This window comes from Giraffa tippelskirchi, chromosome 4 (assembly GCF_054371585.1).
Source record: "Giraffa tippelskirchi isolate mGirTip1 chromosome 4, T2T-mGirTip1v1.2.pri, whole genome shotgun sequence".
Lineage (NCBI taxonomy): Eukaryota > Metazoa > Chordata > Mammalia > Artiodactyla > Giraffidae > Giraffa > Giraffa tippelskirchi.
The window spans coordinates 79,737,690-79,763,735 of NC_137278.1; the positions used below are offsets into that span (position 1 = coordinate 79,737,690).

At 39.4% G+C, this 26,046-nt stretch overlaps 1 protein-coding gene across 1 annotated transcript in view; it reads right to left on the reverse strand.

Annotated features, from left to right (window-relative positions):
* TMEM178A (transmembrane protein 178A) overlaps window positions 1-26,046 on the reverse strand; it is a 474,083-nt gene that overhangs the window by 170,298 nt on the left and 277,739 nt on the right. The gene's annotated exons all lie outside the window — the stretch shown is intronic.

Here is a 26,046-nt window from a genome sequence, read left to right on the forward strand (position 1 = left end):
GACTGGCTTCTTGTGCACGCTCCCAACAGTAACAGCAAGAGCTACATTTGGCAGACATCCAGTGAGCATGCACAAAAATCCAGTCCAAATATACTAGACACAGAGAGCCCATAGACTTGAACTTCATCTTTGGGAAAACACAAGAGGTTTTCACTCACTAGTGTGTTGCAGAATCTAAAGTCATACAAGTTTAAGAATTCTGCAACAAGCAGCAAAAAGCATGGACCAGGTTACCCACAGAAGGACTGAAATACTTCAGAATCTCGAGCAAAACTAATGGAAGTCATCTCTCTCCAGAAAGCAGTTATTAAAAAGATAGAGGAGGTGACTGCTACTTCAAACATAAACAGCAATGCAAAACTTCAAGGAACATGAAAAATCAAAGTAACATGAAACCAAAGGATCACAGTTTTCCAGTGATCAAACCCAAAGACATGGAGACCAGTGACTTAGCCATTAAGAATTAAAAATAGCTGTTTTTAAGAAACTCAATGAACTACAAGAAAATATAGAGGCAATTTAACAAAATCAAGAAAGCAATATATGAACAGAACAAGTAAAATCATTAAAAAGTACCAAACTGAAATTCTAGAGCTGAAGAATAAGTAAATTAAACAGAAGCCATCAAGCAGGAAAAAAATCTGTGATATGGAAGACAAGAACTTTGAAATTATCCAGTCAGAAGAGAATAAAGAAAAACATGATAAGGAGTGCAGAAACATATCTTATCTATGGATTACCATCAAAACTCACAATGTTTTTAATTATTGTAGTTTCCAAAAGAGAAGAGTGAGATGAGAGAAGAAACTTTATTTAAAGAAAAAAAATAAAAAAAGAAAATAAAGACAACAACAACTCTTGGGAAAGAAAAGAAAAAAAAAAAGAAAAGAAATGATGACAGAGAAAATCTGGAGAAAGACTTGGACATCAAAGTTAAACTGATAGATCACCAAATAAAAAATCAACATAAAGAGACACTCTCCAAGAAACATTACAATAAAAATGTTAAAGATCAAAAGCAAAAAGAGTCTTAAAGTAGCAAGAGAAATAAAGCATGTAACTTAGGAAACCCCCAATAAGGCTATAAGCAGATTTCTCAGCAGAAACTTTACAGGTCAAAGGATAATGGGGTGGTATATATTCAAAGTACTGAAAGAAAAAAAAAACTGCCAAAGAAGAATATTTTACCTAGCAAAGCTTTCTTTCATAAGTGAGGAACATTTGCTCAAGGACAAACAAAAGCTGAGTGTTCACCACCACTCCCAAGCTAAAAGATCTGAAGAAGGGAGAAATAGACAACAATACTAGGGTAGCAGGGAATTGAATATTCCACTTTCAACAATGAATAGATCAACCTTACATTAAAAAAAAAAAGTGGACTTGAACCATACTTTAGACCAAATGGACCTAACCAACATATATAGAATATTTCATTCAATGGCAACAGAATATACTCTGCTTAAGCACACACAGAACAGTCTCCAGGATAGTTCATATGACAAGTCACAAAGTAAGTCTTAGAAAAATTAAGAAGATTGAAATCATACCAAGTATCTTTTCCCACCACAATGACGTGAAACTGAATATCAACAAACAAGAAAGCTGGAAAACTCACAAACATAAAGTTGTTCATACTCCTGAACAACTAACGGGTCAAAGAAGAAATGAAAACAGGTATCAAAAATACCTTGAAACAATTGAAAATGGAAATACAACATACAAACACCTAGAAGACATCACAAAGGCAGTTCTAAGAGAAAAGTTTATAGTGATACACGCCTATACTAGGGGAAAAGATCTCAAACAACCTAACTTTACATCTCAAAGAAATAGAAAACCAAGAACAAACTAAGTCTAACGTTAGCAAAAGGAAGGAAATGAAGATTAGAGCGGAGATAAATGAAATAGACACCAGAAAAAACTAGTAGAAGATATCCACAAAACTAAGAACTCCTTTCTTGAAAAAATACACAAAGATGACAAATCTTTAGCTAGAATAACTGGGAAAGATCAAATAAATAAAATCTGAAGAGACTTTGCCTCTGATATTACACAAATAGAAAGGATCATAAAGAAACATTATGAACAATTGTATGCCAACAAATTGGAAAGCCTAGAAGAAATGGATACATTTCTAGAAACATACAACCTACCAACACTAAATCATAAATACAAAACTTGAACAAACCAATAATGAGCAAGGAGGGTAAATCAGTAATTAAAAACTTTCCAGCAAAGAAAAGTGCAGGATCAGATGGTTTCATTGGTGAATTCTACCAAATATTTAAAGAATTATCACCAATCCTTGAGGCATCAGTTCACACTTATTAAGATGGCTGTCATCTGAAGGACAAGAAATAAACTTTGGTGAGGATGTGGAGAAAAGGCTGTAAGAATATACATCAGTATAGCCGTTACAGAAGACAGTGTAAAGTTTCCCCAAGAAATTAAAAATTATCATATGATCCAGCAATCCCACTCCTGGGCATATAGCCAAAGGAAATAAAAACAGGATCTTGAAGAGATATCTGCACTCCATACTCACTGCACCACTATTCACAAGAGCCAGGGTATGGAAACCTCCTAACTGTCCATCAACAGATCAACGGAATCCAATGTACAGCATGGTGATTATAGTTTATAATATGGCACTATATACTTGAAATGCTCTCACCACAAAAAAGGAATGCTAATTATGTGATGTGATGGAGATGTTAGCTAATACTAGTCATTTTGCAATATATAAGTATCAACTCAATATGGTAAGTTTCTTAAACTTTTACAATGTTATATATCAAATGTATCTCAAATAAAACTGGTAAAAATCAAATAGTGGCAAAAGTTATTATCAGTAAAAGTTGATATGCATTTAAAAATGTGGAAGATCTAATTGTGAAATATTTCAAGGGAATATTTTAGAAAGGTAAAAATGAAGCATTTTTAAAAGAAAAAAGAATGAGGTGCTTTAAAAACTAAAGCAGAACAGTATGGAACAAGAGACAGTTTGTGATAAGTAAAAATACTACATATACATATATACACACACACACACACACACATATATATATGCATATATATTATGATATATATGTCTCAGAGGATAACAGTTGAACAAATCTCCCAGGGAAGCAAGTAGTAGCAGTAGTTTTGGGGTATAAGCCACTTGGAATGCAGCTACACTAGCTGCTCCTACTGGAGCTTTGCCACATCTGGCCCTACTCTGGAACTGAGCTTCCAGGGCACCATATAAATCTAGTTCCTCCTAAATGCTCTGAGACAGACAGAGGCTTGCAAGCTTTTGTTCCTTCCTCCTTTCACACAGTGCCAAAGAATTCTTATCAGATCATTTGCTTCATTAGATAGATAGTTGGAATACAGGATGCCAAATATCTCCATATTCAATTCAAACCATATAGACATTGCCCTGAAGCAGGCAGGTGGGAAAACCCTCAGAAATGTCTTACTTATTGTGTAACAAGTACCACGAAGAAAGGGGGTATTTCCCCCCTGCATTTCCTGCTTCCGCAGCCGGTTCCAAAGAAATGATTAAAACGTAGGAAAATATGAGCCTTTGTCACCCATCACCGTTGAGTAATAATCACTTCAGTCATGAAGGAGTCTGCTCTGATAAGGAAGCACACTGCCTGGAAAATGTAATGTTTCATATTCATGCATCTGTGCTCTTGCAAATGCTTTCTTGGCACCATCGTATTTTGTATGATTAATTTTCCACTAAATTTACAAAAGAATAAAAGTCCTTCTTTATAGAAGTTTGACTTGTATTTTCTAAGTAACTCCTGACACCAAATGCTGAAATTATGCCTTAGCTTTCAGCAGGGGGAAAAAAAATGATATTTTCTCCAGCTAGACATTTTTAGTTGGACATTATCTTTTCTAACATAACTCTAAGTTTTATCTTTTTTTTTGTTTTAGCAAAAGCACATACTAGATAGGCATTATAATATACTGAGTCTTCAGGTCTATTAAACTTCCATATAGAAAACTCCCTAAACTTCCATATAGAAAAAACTACTAAACTTCCTAAACCTCCTAAACTTCCATATAGGAAAAAAACAGAGTAAAACTCAGGGTCCTAGTTCTCCAGTCCAGGACACACCGAGCAAAGCTACTGTGCAAGCCTCAGGGTACAAGAGTGCACCCAGGAGAGCTCTGTAAGAGAAGAGCATGACACCAGCCTAGGCGTGCTACCCTTTCTCAGAATGCGGAATCACCCCTCTTTTCTGAATGTAAGTTAGGAAAAGTGATAGAAGGGCTTCCCCGGTGTCTCAGACAGTAAAAGAACCTGCCTGCAATGCAGGAGACCTGATTTCGTTCCCTGGGTTGGGGAGATCCCCTGGAAGAAGGCATGACAACCCACTCCAGTATTCTTGCCTGGAAAATCCCATGGACGGAGGAGCCTGGTAGGCTGCAGTCCATGGGGTCACTAAGAGTCGGACATGACTGAGCGACTTCACTTTCATTTTTCACTTTCCTGCACTGGAGAAGGAAATGGCAACCCACCCCAGTATTCTTGCCTGGAGAATCCCAGGGACGGGGGAGCCTGGTGGGCTGCCATCTATGGGGTCGCACAGAGTCAGACACGACTGAAGCAACTTAGCAGCAGCAGCAGCAGCAGCAGCAGCATGTCAAATGAAGAACCAGAAAGCGAGCTATTCATTAGGTGCCATGCCGTACATCATAGGTGTACATCATGCATATATATCAGGAGGCACTATATTTTGGAGATAGCTTTTATAGACAGTAAACACTATAGGACAACAATAACAACAACAACAAACACAGCTTCCTCTCACATCCCCCTAATCCTTCCTTCCCTCATCAAACACACATACTCCCACAAAATTTGATTCATTACATTCATGACAGGCCCAAGAACTTAATATCTCTAAAAACCTCCAGTGATGATCAGAGAGGGCAGGGGTCCCCAATCTCTGGGATCTAAGGCCTGATGACCTGAGGTAGAGCTGATGAAAAATAATAGAAATAAAGTGCACAAGAAATATAATGCAATTGAATCATCCTGAAGCCATTCCATACTCCAGTCTGTGGAAAAATTATCTTCCACCAAACCAGTCCCTGGTGCCAAGAAAGGTTGGGGCCCACTGAGCTAAGGGACCACCTTTCTAAGTCAACCTTTAAGTCTTTTCCAGAGCTTTGGTAGATAGAAAATATGGCCTGTGCTCTCCAGGAGCTTGAAATATAGTTAGACAGTTAGAACAGAACAATATAGGTGTTACATGAGCTATATCAGTGTAATAAATGTTCTAGGAATACAAAGATCCAGAAGCTCCTCTCTGGAGGAGGAGGACCCCAAGATAAGTGTCAAAAAATCTGTAGGATGTGCAATGGCAAGAGAGATGGAGGAGGCCATTCATGGAGAGAGACAGAGAAAGAGCACTGGAGTGAGCTGCTGCATGCCCAGAGATACCTGCAGATGGATACTGGCCAGGAGCAGTGCCAGTTTGGTCTTGAGACAACAGTTCTCCCCTCTGGAGAGTTTTCACCCAGGTTGGTTTACCTTATGAGCCCTGAAGCGGAAAGAAGAGGAGTCCTCAACCTACTCTACCGATGTAGGCAGCCTGGTGTATCTTTCAAGACCTAACTCAAATCTAGCCTCATTTCATAAAGCCTTCTCAAGTCAACCCAAATCTCATCTTTTTCTCCTCTGAGCCCAGCTAGACATGAATTAAGAGCACTTAATCCAGTTCCCTGGATTACATCCACACAATACATCCTGAAAGGTTCTGCTGCTTGCCCAATCTCACACAGGTAGAAGAGCCAAGTGAAGTAGACCTCCGGTCTCTTGTTGAGAACCCACTGTTCTCTGCAGTGGTTGCCTGGGGATGGGAAAGTTGGGGGGCTAAGGGCTGATGAGGTATGGAATTTTCTTCTGGAGAAAGATGTTCTAAAATTGATTTTGGAGACAACTGTGCGATTCTGTCCAAGAGCCACTGAATTGTACACTTCAAATGGGTGAATTATGTGGCATATGAGTCATCTTAAGAAAGCTGTTAATAAAAATTAGGGTCTTGTATATTTTTAAGACTTCCACTTCCAGAAAGATAGAATAGACATACTTTACTCTATTCCTCCTGCTAAGTATAACTAAAATCCATGGCCATGGCATATAAAAACAACATAATGAAACTCTGATAAGTAGAGAGAAGACATTCAAGAACACAATAGATAATTCAATATTCTGAAAAGTTATTCAAGTAATCCACAGTAAGGGAGAAAAAAAGGAATATAAAAAAAGAAAACAAAAATTAAGATGGTACATTTAAACCCTAAAATATGTAAGAAGTTATAGTAAACATAATGCTAAGAAGGAAATTTATAGCACTAAATGATCATGTTAGAAAAGAGAAGTCTTAAATCAATAGTCTAAGCTCTTGCCAAGAACCTAAAAAAGAACAAGATAAACTCAAAGCAAGCAGAAGGAAGGAAATAACAAAAGTCAATTTAAAGTAAGAAGACAAAAAAGTTAATGGGAGAAAAAAACTAGTTCTATGAAAATATCAATATAATTGTCAAACCTCAAACAAGACTGACAAAAAGGAAAACACGAATTATCAATAACTGTAATAAAACATATGATATCACTATAGTCTCCACAGACTTCAAAAGGATAATAAGGAAATGCTAGGAATATCTCTGCAAGCATAAAGGCAACAAATTAAGTGAAATGGACCAACTCCTCAAAAACAAACTATCACAATTCATCCAACACGAAATATAAAACTTGAATAAGCCCATAACTATTAAAGATATTAAGCTATAATTTTGGAACTCCCAAAAGAGAAGTTGCCAGACCAAGATGGTTTCACTGGACAATTCTACCAAACATTTAGAGAGTTAGTATCAATTCTACATAATCCCTTCCAGAAAATAGAATAGGAAAGAGTAATTCCCAGTTCATTTTATGAAGAGAGTTTTGCCCTGATACAAAAACCAAACAATATTCTAAAAACCACAAATATTCTTAAATATAGATGCAAAAAGTCCTTAAAATAGCACGTAGAATCCAGCAACACACGAGAATTATATATCAATTACACCCTAATTTTTATATTTTTATTTAAAAAAAGAATTATACACATGACAGACCAGGGTTTATTTAGAGATGCAAGATGGGTCCAATATTTGATAGTCAAACACTATAACTCACTATATTATTAATAGTCTAAAAAGAAAAATCCCTGATCCTATCAATTAATATGAAATACGCATTCAATAAAATTCAACACTCATTCATGACAAAAAAAAAAAAAAGCAAAACTTCTCAGTAAGGAGAGAGAAACTCTTCAACTTGATCAACGTACTCTACAAAAATCCATAGCTAACAGACTTACTGGTGAATGAATGACCGCTTTCTAAGTTCAGGAACAAGGCAAGGATGTTTGTCCCCACTGCTTTTATCCATAACTGTACTGGAAGTTCTAGCCAGTGTAATAAAGCAAAATAAATAAATAAATAAAAGGCACACAGATTGGAAAGGAAGAAATAAATCAACTCTAGTTGCAGATAATATGATTGTCTATGTGAAAAAAATCCCCAAACAACTACAAAACAAAAATTTTCTCAACCTAATTGAATCTGCAAAGTCACAGAATACAAGATAAACATACAAAATTGCATTCCTATATACTAGCAATGAACACTTGAAACAATGAAAGTAAAAAGCAATAGCATTTAGTGTTGTTCAACAGCATAAATCAAACAAAAATAGAAGATGCTATTCTAATAGACTGAACTGGAAATGACTTAGATGTCCTTCAACAACTGAATAGTTAAACTGTGGTATACCTATACTATGGCACACTACTCAGTAATAAAAAGGAAAAAACTATTCAAACAACTAGATAAATATCCAGAGGAATCTGCTGAGTACAAAGAGCCAATTGCAAAAGGTTAATGTGTGTGTGTGCGTGTGTGTGTGCATGTACGCACACTTAGCTATGTCCAACTCTTTGCAACCCCATGGACTGTAGCCCACCAGGCTCCTCTGTTCATGGAATTTTCCAGGCAAGAATTCTAGAGCAGGTTGCCATTTCCTAATCCAGGGGTTCTTTCTGACTCAAGGATTGAAACTGCAATTCTTGTGTCTCCTGCATTGGTAGGCCGATTCTTTACCTCTATGACACCTGGGAAGTCAAGGGCAAACTCCAGAGAGCAGAGATGTTTCTGCCTACTTAGGGACCAGGATGCCTTCATGCGTGAGGTGAATGTGATAACCACTACACTACAAAGTTTACATACTAATTCTATTTAGATACCATTGTTGAAATGACACAATCACAGAAAAGTTTGAAGAGCTCAGTGGTGGCCTGGAATTAGGTACAGGGCAGAAAAAGGAAGGAAATGGGTATAGCTATAAAAGGGCAACTTGAAACATCCTTGTGGTGATGGAAAAGTTCTGTATCTTGACTATATCAATGTCAGTATCTCGGTTGTGATGTGTTATAGTTTGGCAAGATACTCCCAAAAGGGTAAACTAGGTGAAGTATTAATGGGATCTCTGCATTATTCCTTACAGTTTCATGAAAAGCCACAATCTGAAGAATAATATTTTCTTTTAAAAAGAAGGTGGCATGCTTCATGAAATAACATGAATAAAATTTTGAACAAGCAAACATTTTCTAAATCTAAGTATCTTGTTCTAGATATTCATCCACCCCTCCAGCCTGATTGTTCTGTAGGCCTACTAGGAGCACCGTGGTGGGTAAAGGGTAAGGAAGGTCACACACCTGGAAATCATCACTGAGCCTTGGAAGTCACTCGATCAACTTAAAGTTAGACAAAATACCTCCCCCCCCACCGCAATCCAGCTTCTGCTCCACAGCCAAACAGGAAGGAGATTTGAGATCTCAAAGACTTTATCCTATCTAGGAAAAAGAGCATGAGGGCAGCAGTCCCCGCAGTCCTCTAACCAAGATAAGCAAGATGACATCTGTGACAGGAACTGAAGTTCTCAAGAGACTTATTAAGTGAGGTCTGTAGTAGCCATGATTGCAGTTTGAAGGAAAGGGAAGGTAATTCACACTAGAGATTTTCCTCATGCCTACGATTTGCAAATGGAAAAGCAAAATAGGAATTGAGATACAAAGGTGAGGAGGAGAGATTTTAGTCCCAAATTGCATGGTTGTCTTGGGGCTTGAGGCAACCACCCCCTCCATCCCCACCACCCACAGGCACTTGACCTCCAGAATTCCTTTCAGGATGTATGTTGCCAGTAACACAGCAGAATCCAATTTCGATCATGTGGTATCTCCTGTCATATCAAATTGTCTCATCAAATCATTCTCTATACAGTAAATTTAGCAATACTTTGCATTTCACACACAGCTTTCGCAAGTTGAAAAATTTATGTCATTCCAATGCTAACACTGCCCTCTAGTGGCTGGAACAGGCATCTAGCCGAGCAGAGTTGCACTTAACCTGTTTGCTCAGTTTTCTTTGTCATATTGGTAGCACTCTCCTCAACCCAAGCAGCTTCACATGATAACAATTTCTTTTTGCTAAAAAGCAATTCATTCTATGATATCATGCACAAGCACATTAGAACAGTATTTTCAACTAGGTTAGCTAATAAGACTATGTTTAAGCCTCACTGGTGATTTAGTCACTAAGTCATGTCCGACTCTTACAGCCCCATGGACTGTAGCCTGCCAGGCTCCTCTGTGCATGGGATTCTCCAAGCAAGAATACTGGAGTGGGCTTCCATTTCCTTCTCCAGGGGATCTTCCCAACCCAGGAATCAAACCCAGGTCTCCTTCATTGCAAGAAGATTCTTAGTAGTATCTAAATTTATCCCAGATTTTAAAGATTTGATAGGATTCTCCTTAAATGTTCCTCATAAATGTATAATATTAATGTTACAATATTAAAACATTTGCCCACAACTCTAATAATACTTATGGTATAAGATGAATATTTGGTTTCCACTGCTATTTAAGGAAGAAAGCATGACTCTGCCTCTTTAGAAGGCAAGATGTTGGGGAGTTGTACTGAGTAAAGGACATATGGTTTGAAGGATCCCAGATATGACTGGTTAAGTATCAGTCAAATCACTTGATTTTATGATGCCTTTGTTGCCCCTTCTGTAAAAACGGAAGTAAAAATAATGCCTGGCTCACAAACAAAGTGCGAGAAACTTAGAATTCCTAGCATAGAATAGCTTCTTCAGAAATCATGTCTATCATGAGGTATAAGTTGTGTCAGTTACACATGCCAAAGAAACTCAAGTTATACAGGAAAAGTCATTAGGAAGAATTATGAAAAATAATTTCCTTTCATCTAATGACCAAGATAGGAACATAAGCTCTTATCTCCAAATACTGTATCTTTTTAGTAATTCTTTGAAATAATAGCATTTACTGTATGATATCCAGTGTTTTCAATACTTTACATTAAACATTTAATCCTACAAATATCCTACCAGAAAATCAGCAACAGAGAGATCAAGGTCACACAGCTTGTCTGAGGCTCCATGGGCATTTGAACCAAGACATTTAACTGCATCCTTCTACTACTGTGTGGGATCATCTCCCTTAGGCAAGCCCAAGCATATATAAGGGAATGTCAACTTGAGATCTGTGTTATCACTGAGGGCTTAGTCTTAACAAGACTTAAGATCATGCTGACTGGTTTTAGAGAATAGAGAAGTGAGCCACCACCCCAAGAATCAAAATATACATTTCTAATACGAAATTCTTCCTACCCACTCATTTTATTTGCTTGCCATGCATAAACCAGAAAAATGAACAAGCAAAATGTTTTCACTTGTTCAGCATTTTATGATATATGGTTTCTTCCAACTCCTGAAGACTATTTTCATCCTCACAACAATGCTGACGTAGGAAAGTGTTATCCCCTATGTTAGACATCCAAGGCCAAGATGGGTCAGTAGTAGATCATTCAAGATCGCAGAACCAGGAAATGTCTGAGCTATGAGCCATAAACCCCATTCTTCGCTGCCAACCACATTTTTCCCCTACAAGGTCTCTGTAAATAACGTCTCTAGAAAATCCTGTTCCCAAGTAGATCTCAAAGCCTACTTACAACAACACCAGCAGTGGAAAACCCAGTCTTTATTAGGGGAAAATGAAAGAAGCTGGAGGTTGATCAGGCCAAGTAATCCTGAAGGAGCCATTGTTGCCTGTTCCTGTTTCCCAAGTCAGCTGTGGTTCCTCCAAGCCATGAAGATTAGGGCAGGGATGGCAGGTGGAAATGAATCCTCACACATATCTTTAAATCCATCAATACAGAAAAACAGATCATCTGCCAGCTCTCAGGATCCATAACCGCATTGCTGCATCAGGGGAACACACATCCTATTTTGCCTTACAATCAGGGGGCAATGAAATTGGTTTTGTATATTGCTATTTTCAGAACTTCCAGTGAAAGCTGAAGAAGATGAAGAGGTGCTTCCCAAAACTATCACATCAGACCTTTAGTGGTTCATCCTACCCCAGTGTTCCTTTAGGCCCACATCTATATATTCAAGCTCTATCTATCACATCTTAATATCTCATCTTCAAAAGATATTTTAGATGTTAAGTTGGAAGGATGCTGTTCCTTGAAATTACTATTCTCCATCCTGAGAAATCTATCAACTATTCAGGTTTACAGTCTTCATTCAAAATGAAGCCATACATATTGTTTATTTTATTGAAGGGAGAAAAAACCCCTCTAAAGAAAGAACTGGCTGTCTGTGCCCCAGCTACCATGATGTCTTAGGGTGGAGGCTTGAAGCTTCAGTGGCCTTTCGATGCAAGAGGCAAAGTCACCCTCAAGCATACAGTGACAACGAAGACTACACTTTCCAAAGTCGCCTGGCAAATTATCTTGTCCCCCACTAAAAGGAAAACAAATCCCTACAGATACACGCAGCTGCAAGCAATTACTCATCTTCATTAAACACTCACTGAAAAGACTAATTCAAAGGACCCGATGTCTACACCTGTGTGAGCAAAGTAAACAAGTTATAAGGGGAAAGGGCAACATCTACATTAAAAAAAAGAACACCTGTCTATAAAAACCTATAAATGGTCATTTTCAGAACACCACTATTAACTAATCAAGGCACCCAGTTACTCTTCTCATTAGTAAGTGGCCTGCGTTACTCCAAGAATAAATAATCTATGGCTTCTGTTGCTAAATATTGTCAATCTCCTGCTACATAAAATACAAGTCTCATGCTACTCTTTAAAAATGGCATAAAATTAACAATTTGAGAGAGACTTTAAGGTCCAGCAATATCCTCAAGCTTCCACCCAGGGACTGAAAAATATGTACTTAAAGGTTTCACAAAGCAACCGAAAATGTCAAGGGCAGGAATGTAGAATATTGAGTTGGCCATAAAGTTCATTTGGGTTTTTCCATAACATCTAATGGGGCTTTCCTGGTGGCTTAGATGGTAAAGAATCTGCCTGCAATGCAGGAGACCCAGGTTCCATCTCTGGGTTAGGAAGATCTCCTGAAGAAGGGAATGGCAACCCACTCCAGTACTCCTGCCTAGAGAATTCCAAGGACAGAGGAGCCTGGTGGGCTATAGTCCGTGGGGTCACAAAGAATTGGACATGACTGAGTGACTAAGAACAGCTTGTAACATCTTATGGGAAAATTCAAATGAATATCTTGGCTAACCCAATACAAAATACTACCCACTCTGGACATGATCTAGGATCCAGCATTGTGCTGGGAACATTTCATTGGTTATTTTATTTTCACCACAAATACATAGTGTTGCTAGTATCATTTTCAAAGTTCAGAGTATGGAAATAACCTGTCCTTGTTTTCACAGCTTGTGAATAGTCAAACAGCAATTGGAATCCTCTAGCTCCAAAGCCCAAAGTCTTAATCACTCGGCTGTTCTACATAAGGGGCTGAGTGTTTAATAGATGGAACCTCAAATTTAGCTAACATATTGAAACCAACTGAAGAGTTGTTTTCCAACACTAATATATGGATTCAACCCCCAGGGAATGAGTAAATAGATTTCAAGTCTGTTCTGGACTTTGGGATTTTTTTAAAAATTTCCCAGGTTAACTCTCTTGTGTTCTTGAAATTACTGGAATGATATAACTAGTAGGGCTCCTGCATTCTTTTTCTCTTTACATCATGTTCTAGAAATGGGAGCAGTTTAACAAGGGCTTAAGAGAGTTGGTTTGGGATCATTTGGATCTGGGTCTGAATCTCAGCTCCGTCACTTGCTGCCTTTGTAATTAGGGCAAAATTAATCTCGCTAACCTTGGTTGTCTCGCCTATAAAATGGAAACTCAGTTAATTGTGATTATTTAAGGGCTTGGCGTAGTGCTGACAAGCAGTAAAAATTCCAAAAACGTCACTACTGTTATTACTATCATCATCATCTTTGAAATACTGCATAACTTATTAGTTTAGTGAGTTTGTTAAATCAAGATGGAAGTCATGCATAAAATAACACTATTAATGTCGATAACCATCCTGGTGATTACCTACTGGTGTTTGTGAGATATATTCACTTATCACCTCATTTAATACCCATCACATCTCTAGCATTATTAGTCTATATTATATGTGAAAATGAAGTCCAGGAATACTGTCTCTTTCCTAATTTCACACAGCTCCTAAGGGGCAGAACCAGAAATTCAAATTGATTGTCAAGGTGGTTCAGGTTCAAGCAACACTGAATACAAATTGAAAGTGGTATTTTTGCAGAAACATATCAAAAAGCATGTAAGAGTTTTTCTTCAATGTAGAATCAACAATTTGAGGTTATCTTTTGAATTGCCTGGAGAGTTAGTTTTTAAATACAAGATAAAATCACTCTTTGTTGTTATTTTATATGCTATGAAGTGTGACCCAGCTTGATCACTCAATCCACGGTGCTTACTTTTAAATATTTCTGTGAGTATGGATTTGTTTTCAAACAATGGACAATAGAGTTTTCCATCAATGAGCATGTTCAAAGAGATTTGCCTCAGATTCTGCAGGTAGTTTCAGAAAAGGAATTTCAAACTGATGAAGCTATAATGGCATTCTACCAAAATGACCAGAAAAGTTTGAACCTCTTTGGATGGACAAGGTCTGGTTTGTTTTTCATTCAAGTTTCCTCATTTTATTGCAACAGCTTATATATGTCTAGACTTATTTCTGAGGCACGAGATGTCAGGAAATCTCCAATGACTAAGATTGTTACAGGAAAAAAACCCAATTTTATTTTCACTTTGGATTCCAGTTGGTCCTTTTTCTTCAGCTGGAAGTCATTTTTCCCCTGATGCACAGATGAAATCACCTGACTTCATTTTTCTTTGATTTCATAGAAATGGCCTCTATAAAGTTGTCCTGGAGGTTTATTAATTCTCATAATAATTCCTTTACATTTTAATAGCTCCTCCTAAAGTTATATATTTCTATGAAACCCATAATCTTTATGCAAGTGAGGATATTCTTAAAAATGTCTGAAAACTCGTTTCAGAATCTTAGCCCTGCTTGGTAACAACCTCGAGAGGTGGGATTGGGAGGGAGGTGGGAGGGATGTTCCGATGGGAGGGGACATGGGTAAACCTATGGTTGATTCATGTAGATGCTTGGTAGAAACCAATGCAATACTATAAAATTATCCTTCAATTAAAAATAAATAAAAAAAAAGAACCTTATCCATAAGTAAATATGTATAAAAGGAAAAATAAGGACCAATATAGGCAGCAAATGGACATTAGGTCCAAAGACTATGATAACTAGAAGGGGTACTAGAGATCATTCAGTCCAATTCACCCACCCCTACCCATGAGTTAAACTGAGGCTAAGAAGTGTCGAAGGACTTGTCCGCAGCCTCTCAACTACCAGAGTGGGGACTCAGTTCAGTTCAATCACTCTTTGCAACCTCGTGAACCGCAGCACATCAGGCCTCCCTGTCCATCACCAACTCACAGAGTCCACCCAAATCCATGGCCATCAAGTCAGTGATGCCATCTAACCATCTCATCCTCTGTCGTCCCCTTCTCCTCCTGCCCTCAATCTTTCCCAGGATCAGGGTCTTTTCAAATGAGTCAGCTCTTTGCATCAGGTAGCCAAAGTATTGGAGTTTCAGCTTCAACATCAGTCCTTCCAATGAACACCCAGGACTGATCTCCTTTAGGATGGACTGGTTGGATCTCCTTGCAGTCCAACGGACTCTCAAGAGTCTTCTCTAACACCACACTTCAAAAGCATCAATTCTTTGGCACTCAGCTTTCTTTATAGTCCAGCTCTCACATCCATACATGAATACTGGAAAAACCATAGCCTTGACTAGACGGACCTTTGTTGGCAAAGTAATGTCTCTGCTTTTAAATATGCTGTCTAGGTTGGTCATAACTTTCCTTCCAAGGAGTAAGCGTCTTAATTTCATGGCTACAGTCACCATCTGCATGGGATTTTGGAGCCCAGAAAAATAAATTCAGCCCCTGTTTCCACTGTTTCCCCATCTATTTGCCATCAAGTCATGGGACTGGATGCCATGATCTTAGTTTTCTGAATGTTGAGCTTTAAGCCAACTTTTTCACTCTCCTCTTTCACTTTCATCAAGAGGCTCTTTAATTCTTCTTCCCTTTCTGCCATAAGGGTGGTGTCATCTGCATACCTGAGGTTACTGATATTTCTCCCGGGAATCTTGATTCCAGCTTGTGCTTCATCCAGCCCGGCATTTCTCATGATGTACTCTGCATAGAAGTTAAATAAGCAGGGTGACAATATACAGCCTTGATGTACTCCTTTTCCTATTTGGAACCAGTCTGTTGTTCCATATCCAGTTCTAACTATTGCTTCCTGACCTGCATACAGGTTTCTCAAGAGGCAGGTCAGGTGGTCTGATATTCCCATCTCTTTCAGAATTTTCCACAGTTTATTGTGATCCACACAGTCAAAGGCGTTGGCATAGTCAATAAAGCAGAAATAGATGTTTTTTTTGGAACTCTCTTGCTTTTTCGATGATCCAGCGGATGTTGGCAATTTGATCTCTGGTTCCTCTGCCTTTTCTAAAACCAGCTTGAACATCTGGAAGTTCATGGTTCACGTATTGCTGAAGCCTGGCTTGGAGAATTTTGAGCATTACTTTACTAGTGTGCGAGATGAGTGCAATTGTTCGGTAGTTTGAGCATTCTTTGGCATTGCCTTTCTTTGGGATTGGAATGAAAACTGACCATTTCCAGTCCTGTGGAACTTCTAAAATGTTTCTTCTGACTCTTACGGTGGGGTCCCACATCAATGTCTGCATTGCTTCAAGCAATAAGATAGCTTCTTCAGGTAGAACAGGTTTAAAAAAGATGATCATTGTGGACACAGCATGGGAAGGAGTGTGTGGGACAAACTGGAAAAGTAGCACTGACTTATATACACTACCATGTATAAAATAGATAGGTAGTTCGAACTTGTTATAAAGCTCAGGAAGCTCAGCTCGGTGCTCTGTGATAACTTAGAGGGGTAGTATGGAGGTGGGAGAGTGAGGTTTAAGAGAGAGTGGATATATGTATACATATAGCTGATTCACTTCATTGTACAGCAGAAATTAACATAACATTGTAAATCAATTACACTCTAACAAAAAAAATTATTTAAAAAAATAAGAAATAACAAGTAAAAACATGATCACAATGAGATATTTTAAGGATGAATGAAAAAACACTAATGTTAAGTCCAGAACTGTTAAACTCCAGGAACTAGAGAATCAGTAGTTTCCTCTGGCTTACAAAGAGACTTAGAGATCATCTGATCCTCACTTACTTTACAAATAAGTAATCTACGTGCGGAAGAGACGACATAACTAAAAAGTAACAGCAATAGTTAACACATATTGACTTTTGCTCTAAATCAAGCACTTTCCTAAGCCACTGATATGCACATTCTCAAACGCCTCCACAGGTAGGTCCTATTAGTAGTTCTGTTTGTAAAAGAGGATATTGAGCAAAAGGATGTCATTACCAAGTTCACATGGCTGTGTGGTAGACAGCCTTCTGAAATGGCTCCCAGGGATCCCTGCCTTCTGGTATTCATATTTACTCATGACTGACTAACAGAACACAGCTAAAGTGATGGAGTGTCACTTCTGAGATTTGGTTACAAAAGACTGACTTGACTTGATGGTCTGCTCTCTTCGGTTCTAGCTTGCTCGCTCCAGTGAGGCCAGATGAATGACACGAGAGGAGAGGCCCACATGGCACGGGACTGAGGGTGATTTCTGGCCAAGAGCCAGCAGTAAACTGACCCCTCCACCCAACAGCCCACAAAGGACTGAATCCTACCAGCATTAGCAGCTAATGTACCCTCAGCTAAATCTGGAGAGGGCCACAACCCAAGCCAACACCTTGGTTGTAGCTGGTGAAGATCCAACTAAGCTGCACCAGGATTCCTGATACACAGAAACCAAGGAATAATACTGTTTGAAGACACTAAGATTTGGGATAATTTGTTATGCAGCAATTTGATAAATAATACTTTTACAAAATTGGAATCTCAGGATTTGAGCTCAAGGCAACTGACATATCCCGTTTCTTAGCTTATGGAATAACATCAGATGGATAGTCTATGGAAGATCATAATCAACCTCAAGTATCATGGTTAATTCATGTCTTCATTCATTAATTAATTTTAAAAATAATACTGAACCTCTACTAGAGATAAGCAAAGCAACTCCTAGATTCTGTGATATGAACATTTATGATACAAGGTTTCTGATCTTATACTATGTAGATATGTATTAGCAAGGAAAAACATGCAAACAAGTAAACATTTTTAAAATTACCAATCAAATTCAAATTATATATATTTATTTTTCTAACTATATACACAGTTTTGTATTTTAATGTAGATATGCACTGAACATCTAATTCCTACTCTTAACAAGAGTTTTTTTTTAGTAGCACAGGGATTAACCCTATTTTACACATAAACAATGTAATTTAGTATAAAAACCATTACCCACTCCTGTCTCTTCATTCAACCTAAGCACACTAGTATTTTAAACAATGCTTCCCGAAATTAATATAGGAAGAAGACATATAGCAGATGGGGTTTTATAAGAAGAACCTATAGGGAAAGAACATGAGATGTTTAGAAGTAAACACAAATTAAAAATAGGGAAGTTTTCAGGGAAATAAAAGGCAAGGGTGACATTAAACTTGACAGAAAAGAGTGGATAGAATTATTGATTGTTGGCTGTAGCTAACTCATGATCTGACTTTTTCCCCCTGCTTTCCTCTTAGGTACAAACGAGGAGAGTTTGCACTAAAATGATAATCCACGGCTTATTTGAAAATGTATCTGACTTAATTAGCAGAGGATGACAGAGAGGATAATGGCCCTGAATGTTGACTTTGAGTTCCTAATGGTTTTCAAGAGAATTTGTCTCAGTTTGGTTGATGAGCCTGACAGGCTATGAAGTCAAAGTAGTGACAGAATAAAAAAATGATGTGTTTTTCCCTCAAGCTATTGGATAGAGAGCTGGAGGTATAAATTTTTCATGAATTTACGTTTTAATATCCATAAAGATTTCTTTCCGCCTCAGACAGCTTAAGGAGTCTTTCCTTTTCTCATCTTTTCCAAAAATATTAGTTTTGGCTTACTTTTTGGTTTTATGTTTTTATTTTCTTTAGCTGCACTAATGCTTTGTTCCACCCTAATGACTCTTTTGCAAGAAATAAAGCAGTGATTTTTCTGTTTTTTTGTAATTCTCTAAAGTGAAAGAACTTCATACACACTAAATTAGCCACACCCTCATCATTCTTGCCAGACTATGTCTAACAGGTAAGTATTTTCAAGGGACTTGTCCACCAAAATATGAAAACTCCATTGGAGTTTGAGTGCCCATCTTACTCAGCTTAGGCTGCCAGAACGAAACATCATAGTTGTTTCATTGGCATTGTAACATTAGTTGGTGCAAGTAACAGATATTTCCTATGGTTCTGGAGGCTAGAAGTTCAAGATCATGGTGCCGGCAGGGCCGGGCTCTGGTAAGGGCTCCCTTGCTGGCTTGCAGATAGCTGCCTGCTCCCCGTGTCCTCACACGGCAGAGAGAGAGCAACTGTAGTCTCCTCCTCCTCCCTCATCAAAAAACTAATCCATCTGTTCATGAAACTCTACCCTCCCCTAAACTTAGTTGCCTCCAAATGCCATTACGTTGGGGGTTGGAGCTTCAATATATGACCTTGGGAAGAAACACAAGCATTCCCTTTATAATACTGCCTAATATCGTTGATTTAGGGCACTAGGGCTGATGAGCTCATAGTAGACTAAGGTGCTCTGCTCAGCCTATGGGGCTGTAGTCATGAGCAGCTAAAGAGAGACAGTCGTGCCAAGCTGGACTATCTATGATGCACACACACAACTAACAGAACCAGCTGTGTAATGGAACAGGAATTTTAAGCAAGTATAATGACTACATAGAATTTAACACAACGTAAGCCAAATTAATGTTGAACACAAAGCAGGGCTAAACTCGATGTTAAAATTTTTAAAAGCTGGATATGGAAGTTATTACATTGAAATGAAAACTCAGTAGAATGAATTAACAGCAGAATGGACTAAATTAAATCACAAATTAGAGAGCTGAAAGATTCCTGGGAGATTTTCTCAACCCAAACATCAGGAAGGACATAGGTAGGGAAAACATAAAGATGAAAGATATGAAGAACAGAAGAAGGCATGTCCGCAAAAGAGAGGAAAATTATGTGAAAAAAATGACTGATGAGACTTTCCAGAACTAAAGACAGACCTGAGGGCTCAGGAAGACTTCAGACTACAGGGAATTTTGAGAAGACCGAAATGTAACTGAGGCTCTTTGCTAACTAAAAACAAAACAAAACAAAAAAATTCAAGACAAAGGCTTCTGAAGGGGCTGAGGGAAGCCAATCTCCTTCCCAAAATCCTGAAATTGAAGTCTGATTTCTCAGCTGCATTGGATCCATGAATACCAAGTGCTAATATCTTCAAACTGCTGAGAAGATCATTGTGGTGGTGGTGATTTAGTCGCTAAGTCATGTCTGACTTTTGCGACCCCATGGACTGTACCCCACCAGGTTCCTCTGTCCATGAGATTTTCCAGGCAAGAATACTGGAGTGGATCGCCATTTCCTCCCGACCCAGAAATCGAACCCAGGTCTTCTGCATTGCAGGCAAATTCTTTACCGATTGATCTATGAGGGAAGCCCATTAACCCTAGAATATTATATCCTATTATGCTAATATTCAAAAACAAAGACACAATCCTATTTCAGACTTGTGAGATGTCACCAAAAAAGGAAAAAATACCGACACTGAAGCCGTTTGAAAGATATTCTACAGGAAGACAAGAAATGAGTGCAGAAGGAGGCAAAGAGATGGGAAGTAAGCAAAAATAAATTCAGAGATTTCTTAGTTTAAATAAAGAGGAACAGGATGAGGAGGAAGGAAGATGGAAGGGAAAAGAGGCAGAAATGGGGATACAGGTTGAGGACAATCAAAAGGGACAACAGGAAAAGAAAATATATACTCAATCTTGGAGGGGGAAAAGAGACTTAGAATGCTAACAAAAGAATTCAGGAATGGAGGTGGAGCATGAGCAGACACAGGCAGACGAGCACGTGCTCTAGTACTCCCTTTGTGCTGTTTGGGGGCCGTAAGTACCGACACATTTTGTAACCTGATAGGGGAATAGCTATAAATATGGCTTTCAATAATTTAGGAGTAACCAGCAGGATAAAAATTAAAGCCCAACTTTAAGCCTAGCCAGAAAAAGATTTTTTTTTTTTTAAAGAAAAAGCATAGCAAATAGGACACACTGAGCTAATTCTCAGATATTTTTGTCTTCGAGTCTGTACAGTAAATCATATTCATAACTTTTCTGACGTTGAGTCACTCTTCTCTTGAGAAACTATATTTAATCACAATGCATTGAAAAGTTATTAGATTATCTGTGAACTATATTAAGATTCTTATATCTTGACTCATAAATGAAATGGCCCTATAATTTTATTTTTTTGTATTCTTGTCTGATTCGCGCATCAGAGATAATCTATCCCTGTACGATGATTCAAGCTGCTTTCCTTCCCCACCCCCCTTTTTGTATACTGTGTTCTAGAAATATAGCAAAGTCAACTTGTGCTTTGAATAACCTATAAAACCCTTTGTGCCTAGCACATGATGTCAAGGGGGTGGATTCTTGCTATTTTAACATCTTTAATGGCTAACAAGGCCTCAAGGCTCTTTTCAGGCTGGCCCATTTACATCTCCAGATAGGTCATCTTTTTCTTACAATCTGCGGTCCAGGCAAGCAAGCCTACTTGCAGTCATCTCAATGTTTCTTCTTCCCCTCTCTCTTCCTATACTTTGTATGTGTTCTTTCTTCTGCCTGGAATCACCCACGACACTATCTGCCAATCCCCACTTGCTTTTTAAAACCTCTGCCTGGGCATTTCCCCTCCTGAACACTTCCTCAACACACCCTCTAAGGCAGCCTTTAGGAGGTTCACCCTCCTGAACAACACCCTCAGCCTTTTTGGCACCAGGGACCAGCTTCATGGAAGACAATTTTCCACAGACGGGTGCGGGTGGGTAACAGTTTCAGGATAACTTGAGCACACTACATTTGTTGTGTACTTTATTTCTATTTTTATTACATCAGCTCCACCTCAGACCATCAGGCATTAGAGCCTGGAGGTTGGGGACCCCTGTTCTAAGGGACCTACACCAGGGTCTTGTTCACTGGATGGAGTCAACTTTCACAAACCCCCATGTTCCATTTACATATGCCCTGGTTTCATAACTGACGCATTTTCATGGTCCTTTTAGGTCAAGATCGCAGTGTGGGACACATGTTCCTGCCATAGCACTCTGGGTCTCTCCTTTTATTGGAGCCACACTGACCTCAAGACAGGAGAATTTATCAGGCCTCAGCAACCTGAGGACTCTAAAAGGGGAACTTTTAAATAACTAACCTAAGAAACAGGTAGTATTTTTCAACTTGCCAGAATCCTTTTACAGGGCCATCAACTTACCAGGATATACAATCGACCTGAGAGAAAGCCTCAAGGCCTGCTTGGGTCACCCATCCTTCATTAGTTCAAGCTCTTTGTTTGACCCCACCACAACCCCCACACCCTTGTGATCACAATTCTTCTCACATGACACTGAGTGTGCCTCCAGCTTAGAAGTGGGTTAGAGAAAACTAAAAGGCCCCTGACAGACTGAACACTATTCTAAGGAACTATTTACATTATTGAATCAGATTATGTCTAAAGTGAATTAAGAAGAAGTCAGGGACTTAAAAAAATGATGACATTAATCACAGACTAATTCTTTGTCTACCTTGCATGTCTGAGTTGTGCGAGTTAAATTATTTGACCTAGTTATTTGCAGAGGCAGATGGAAAGAATCTGGTCTTTCCTCTAAGAATTCAGCACAACTTTTAGCTAGGAGAATTAGATGAACATTTCAAGCCAGGAGACTGTCATTTAGAAAATTTAGAAAAGCCAGACCTGGAATCCGAGGTGAGGTTAAGTCCCAGCCACACTCTACAAATTCAGTACCTTGGGCTACTGATTTTAGTACTCTGCTTGCTATCTCTATATAAAATAAGCATTCCTATCTAGCTCACAAGGATCCCTACCATGAAAGGGGTAAAATGAAATTTCTCTTATTAAAGTGACTTGTAAACAAAGAATTACACAGATCTATTATTCAGTAAGCAAAGAATTGTTGGCTGGCCTTAAAAAGGGCTGCAGTATTTCATGCCTGGCTTGTACCTTTTGTATATTAAGTACAAGAGATAATTTTCTAGATGACAGTCTCCTGGCTTGAAACATTTATCTAATTCCCCTAGCTAAAAATTGTGCTGACTTCTTAGAGGAAGGACCAGAATTCTTCCATCTGCCTATACATATAATAGGGTCAAAAAGTTTAACTTAAACAACTCAGATGTGCAAGGTGGACAAATAATTAATCTATGATTAATGTCATCTTTCTGCCAGGTTCCTAACTTAACTCACTTTAGACATAATCTGATTCAATAATGTAGCTGATTCCTTACAATCGTGTTCAGTCTCTCTAGAGAAGGATGCTCAGGGTCGCTGCTTGCCTCTACATGCCGCAGCCTCTCTCCCTAACTTGGCATCAAGGTGTATGGAAGAGGCGAGTGTTTGAGTCCCTAGGGACATTGTGGGGGCACCGATCTTATACTGGAGTTGTGGGGCTTGGCTGGCCTGATCTCTAAAACAACAGCCCTGGCTGGCCTGGATGCCCCCAGGCTCTGCTGGCCTTCCTTGTTGAAGCTGGTGTAACTCAGGCTCGTTCTTCTGATTCAGATGGTACTCCTGTGCTGACTCACCACAGTTTGGTTTCTATGGGCTGCCGGTCAGGAGCTACTCACCACCACATCCTGGGTCAAGGTCAGTGCTGTGGTATCAGCCCCCTTCACGGGCCCACTGGTGTGCAATCTGGACACTTCCTGACGGAGGCATTAGGGCAACTCACTCTTGGCTTCTCTGTGCTGAGCCAAGGGGTGATTTCCCATGGCTGCACTCCAGAGAAACAAAGAGTGGGGAGCCTTTCTGTCTGGCATCAGCCTCGCTTATCCCACACACGTTCCTCTTCGAGCCTAAACCTGGTGAAGGAAAAATGAGCAGCACACATCTTACCATCTCCCTTCTCCCTTTTTGTCTGTATTCTCCATATACTTTTTATAGGACAGCGGATAGAGGAGGCAGCCTCTTCATTTTCCTGCATCCAGTCCTCCCTGCACCCAGACCAGAGGAGCTGGCTGCCATGAACAAACAACTTCCTCACCCTGGGCAGGACTCTGCTTATTTGTTGATCCATCCAGTCTTAGGTATTGCTATAAAGGGGAAATGAGGGAATCAAAACATTTCTCAAGACCCTATTTTAAATATCAAAATCTGAGCATGTTCTTGCTCTTTCCCTTAGCATCGCTTTTGTAACACAGTCTGTTCTTCAGCCCTTCAGGCCAACATGTCTGGCTGTGGGAGGCTGAGCCTGTATCCAGAAAGGGAGAAAAGGAAAGCAAACTACTACATTTTAAAGATATTACCCCTGTGACAGACAGGTGGGTACACTGTGGTGACATACAATGTTTCCATGGAAGGATGAGGAATGGAATTCAGACATAGACCTCCATCTGGAAGACCCACTCCCAGAGGCCTCTTGAGATCTTAGAACAAGGGATTCCTTGGTGTTCGGGGAGCCTGGAAGATGCAGCCTAGAGAGGGTCCAAGTTTTCCAAGTGGTCAACCCTAGCATCAGTCTATGGCCAATATCCGAAATACTCCTGCTGGTGATGGAGAGGAAGCAGTTGACTATGGCTAGCCTGACCCCTGTATCTTCAGGGAGCAGGGCCACAAACCCAGATGTTCACAGGCAGTAGGCTGAGAACATACATGTCTGAAGCAATGGTCTATAAGGACTTTAGAGAGTGAGTGGGGCCTCCAGGGCACCACAGAGTAGAGACTTTTTAAAAAACATTTTAAACGTGGTTTCTTCCCCCACCCCTTGCCCCCCTGCTAAAGCATTTAAGCCCAAATATATCCTGTAACCCAAATTTTGCATCTTTTGGAATATATACAATAAAAATAATCCTAAATGATTGGTGTCCTCAGAGTAGAGAGGGGGTTAGCAGCATTGAGAAAGTAAGTAAAGCATCTCAAAAACACATTAAGTGAGGAGTTAGGAACTTACTAGCTACACTTCATGTAAAGAATCTGCCTGCCAATGCAGGAGACACAGGGAACGCAGGTTCAATCCCTGGTTTGGGAAGATCCCCTGGAGTAGGAAATGGCAACCCACTCGAGTATTCCCACCTGGAAAATTCCATGGACAGAGGAACTCAATGGGCTATAGTCCATGAGGAGTTGCAAAGAGTCGGCACGCACACTTCACATTCAACTTGAATGACACTTTAAAGTAAACCTTATTTTATCTACATTGATGGTGAAGAGGGTGTAGGTTGTACAGTGGGGGATTTAGAGTTGGCCAAAAAGTTCATTCAGGTTTCCATACAATGTTACAGAAAAACCTGAATGAACTTTTTGGGAAACCCAATATTTCTATCATAATTGATCTTTAAAAAGTATACCAAGTCAGGAGTCACAAATCTAAATGGCCACAGAGCTCATGCAGGAAGGATCACTGTGTGGGGCAAGAGGTGAACTTCAGGATTGGGGGGCTGTGAAAACCTGGGGAGGCCTATCTGCCTGCAGACACTCACATGCAAGGTTTTAATATAGTCTTGAGAGACAAAAAGCATCTGCTGTGTCTCTGGGGTCAGCAGGACACTTCTTGGGACCTCTGGTGTATGTGAACAACTCATGTATCCCCTGAAGTGATGGAACTGGTTTCTATTTCATAGAACAAGATTATGTTGGAGTTAAATATCCCCTCGGTAAGACCACACATGCGTCTGTGGTCCCAACACAAAACACAGATCTATGACCTTTGAAGGGATTCTCTGTGAAAAAGATCAGTGAGAAGACCATGAAGATACAAATGTCACAGGTTTCAAGTTTTTCTCCTTAAAAAGAGGCCTGAGACACTCATTCCTTCTGTTTCTTCTCATCACTTTAGTAAAGGGTAACCTGAGTCAGAGAAAGCCATGGGTTAGGGGGAGGGAGTATGTGGAGAAAAGATAAATATTAGGAGAAAGCCCAGGCTTCTTGCATTAGTCCTGCCAGCTCTCCCTCACTTTACAACATTCAGTCTTTTTATAATAACCGAAATCAGTCAAGTTTGCCTGCAGATGTATTTCCCTGTGCTTGTTTAGTGCTTCTAAATCATTGGATTATTTTCCATCCTTTAGGAGTTAGAAGATCTCAGAGATCCCAGAGGCATTTGAGCCAACTTTCTGCCTGGGCTGAACAGAGGAGCCCTTCCTAGACCTCACTGCGCTCCCTGTTCACCACATCCCCATCACTCCCTTCTGTTTCCCCATCAGGGAGCTTGACTTTTAACATTATCTTGTGCTCTGTTGTGTTTTTAGATTCCTGATCACTCATGCTTCCTGCCTGGCACCATGGAGAGCAG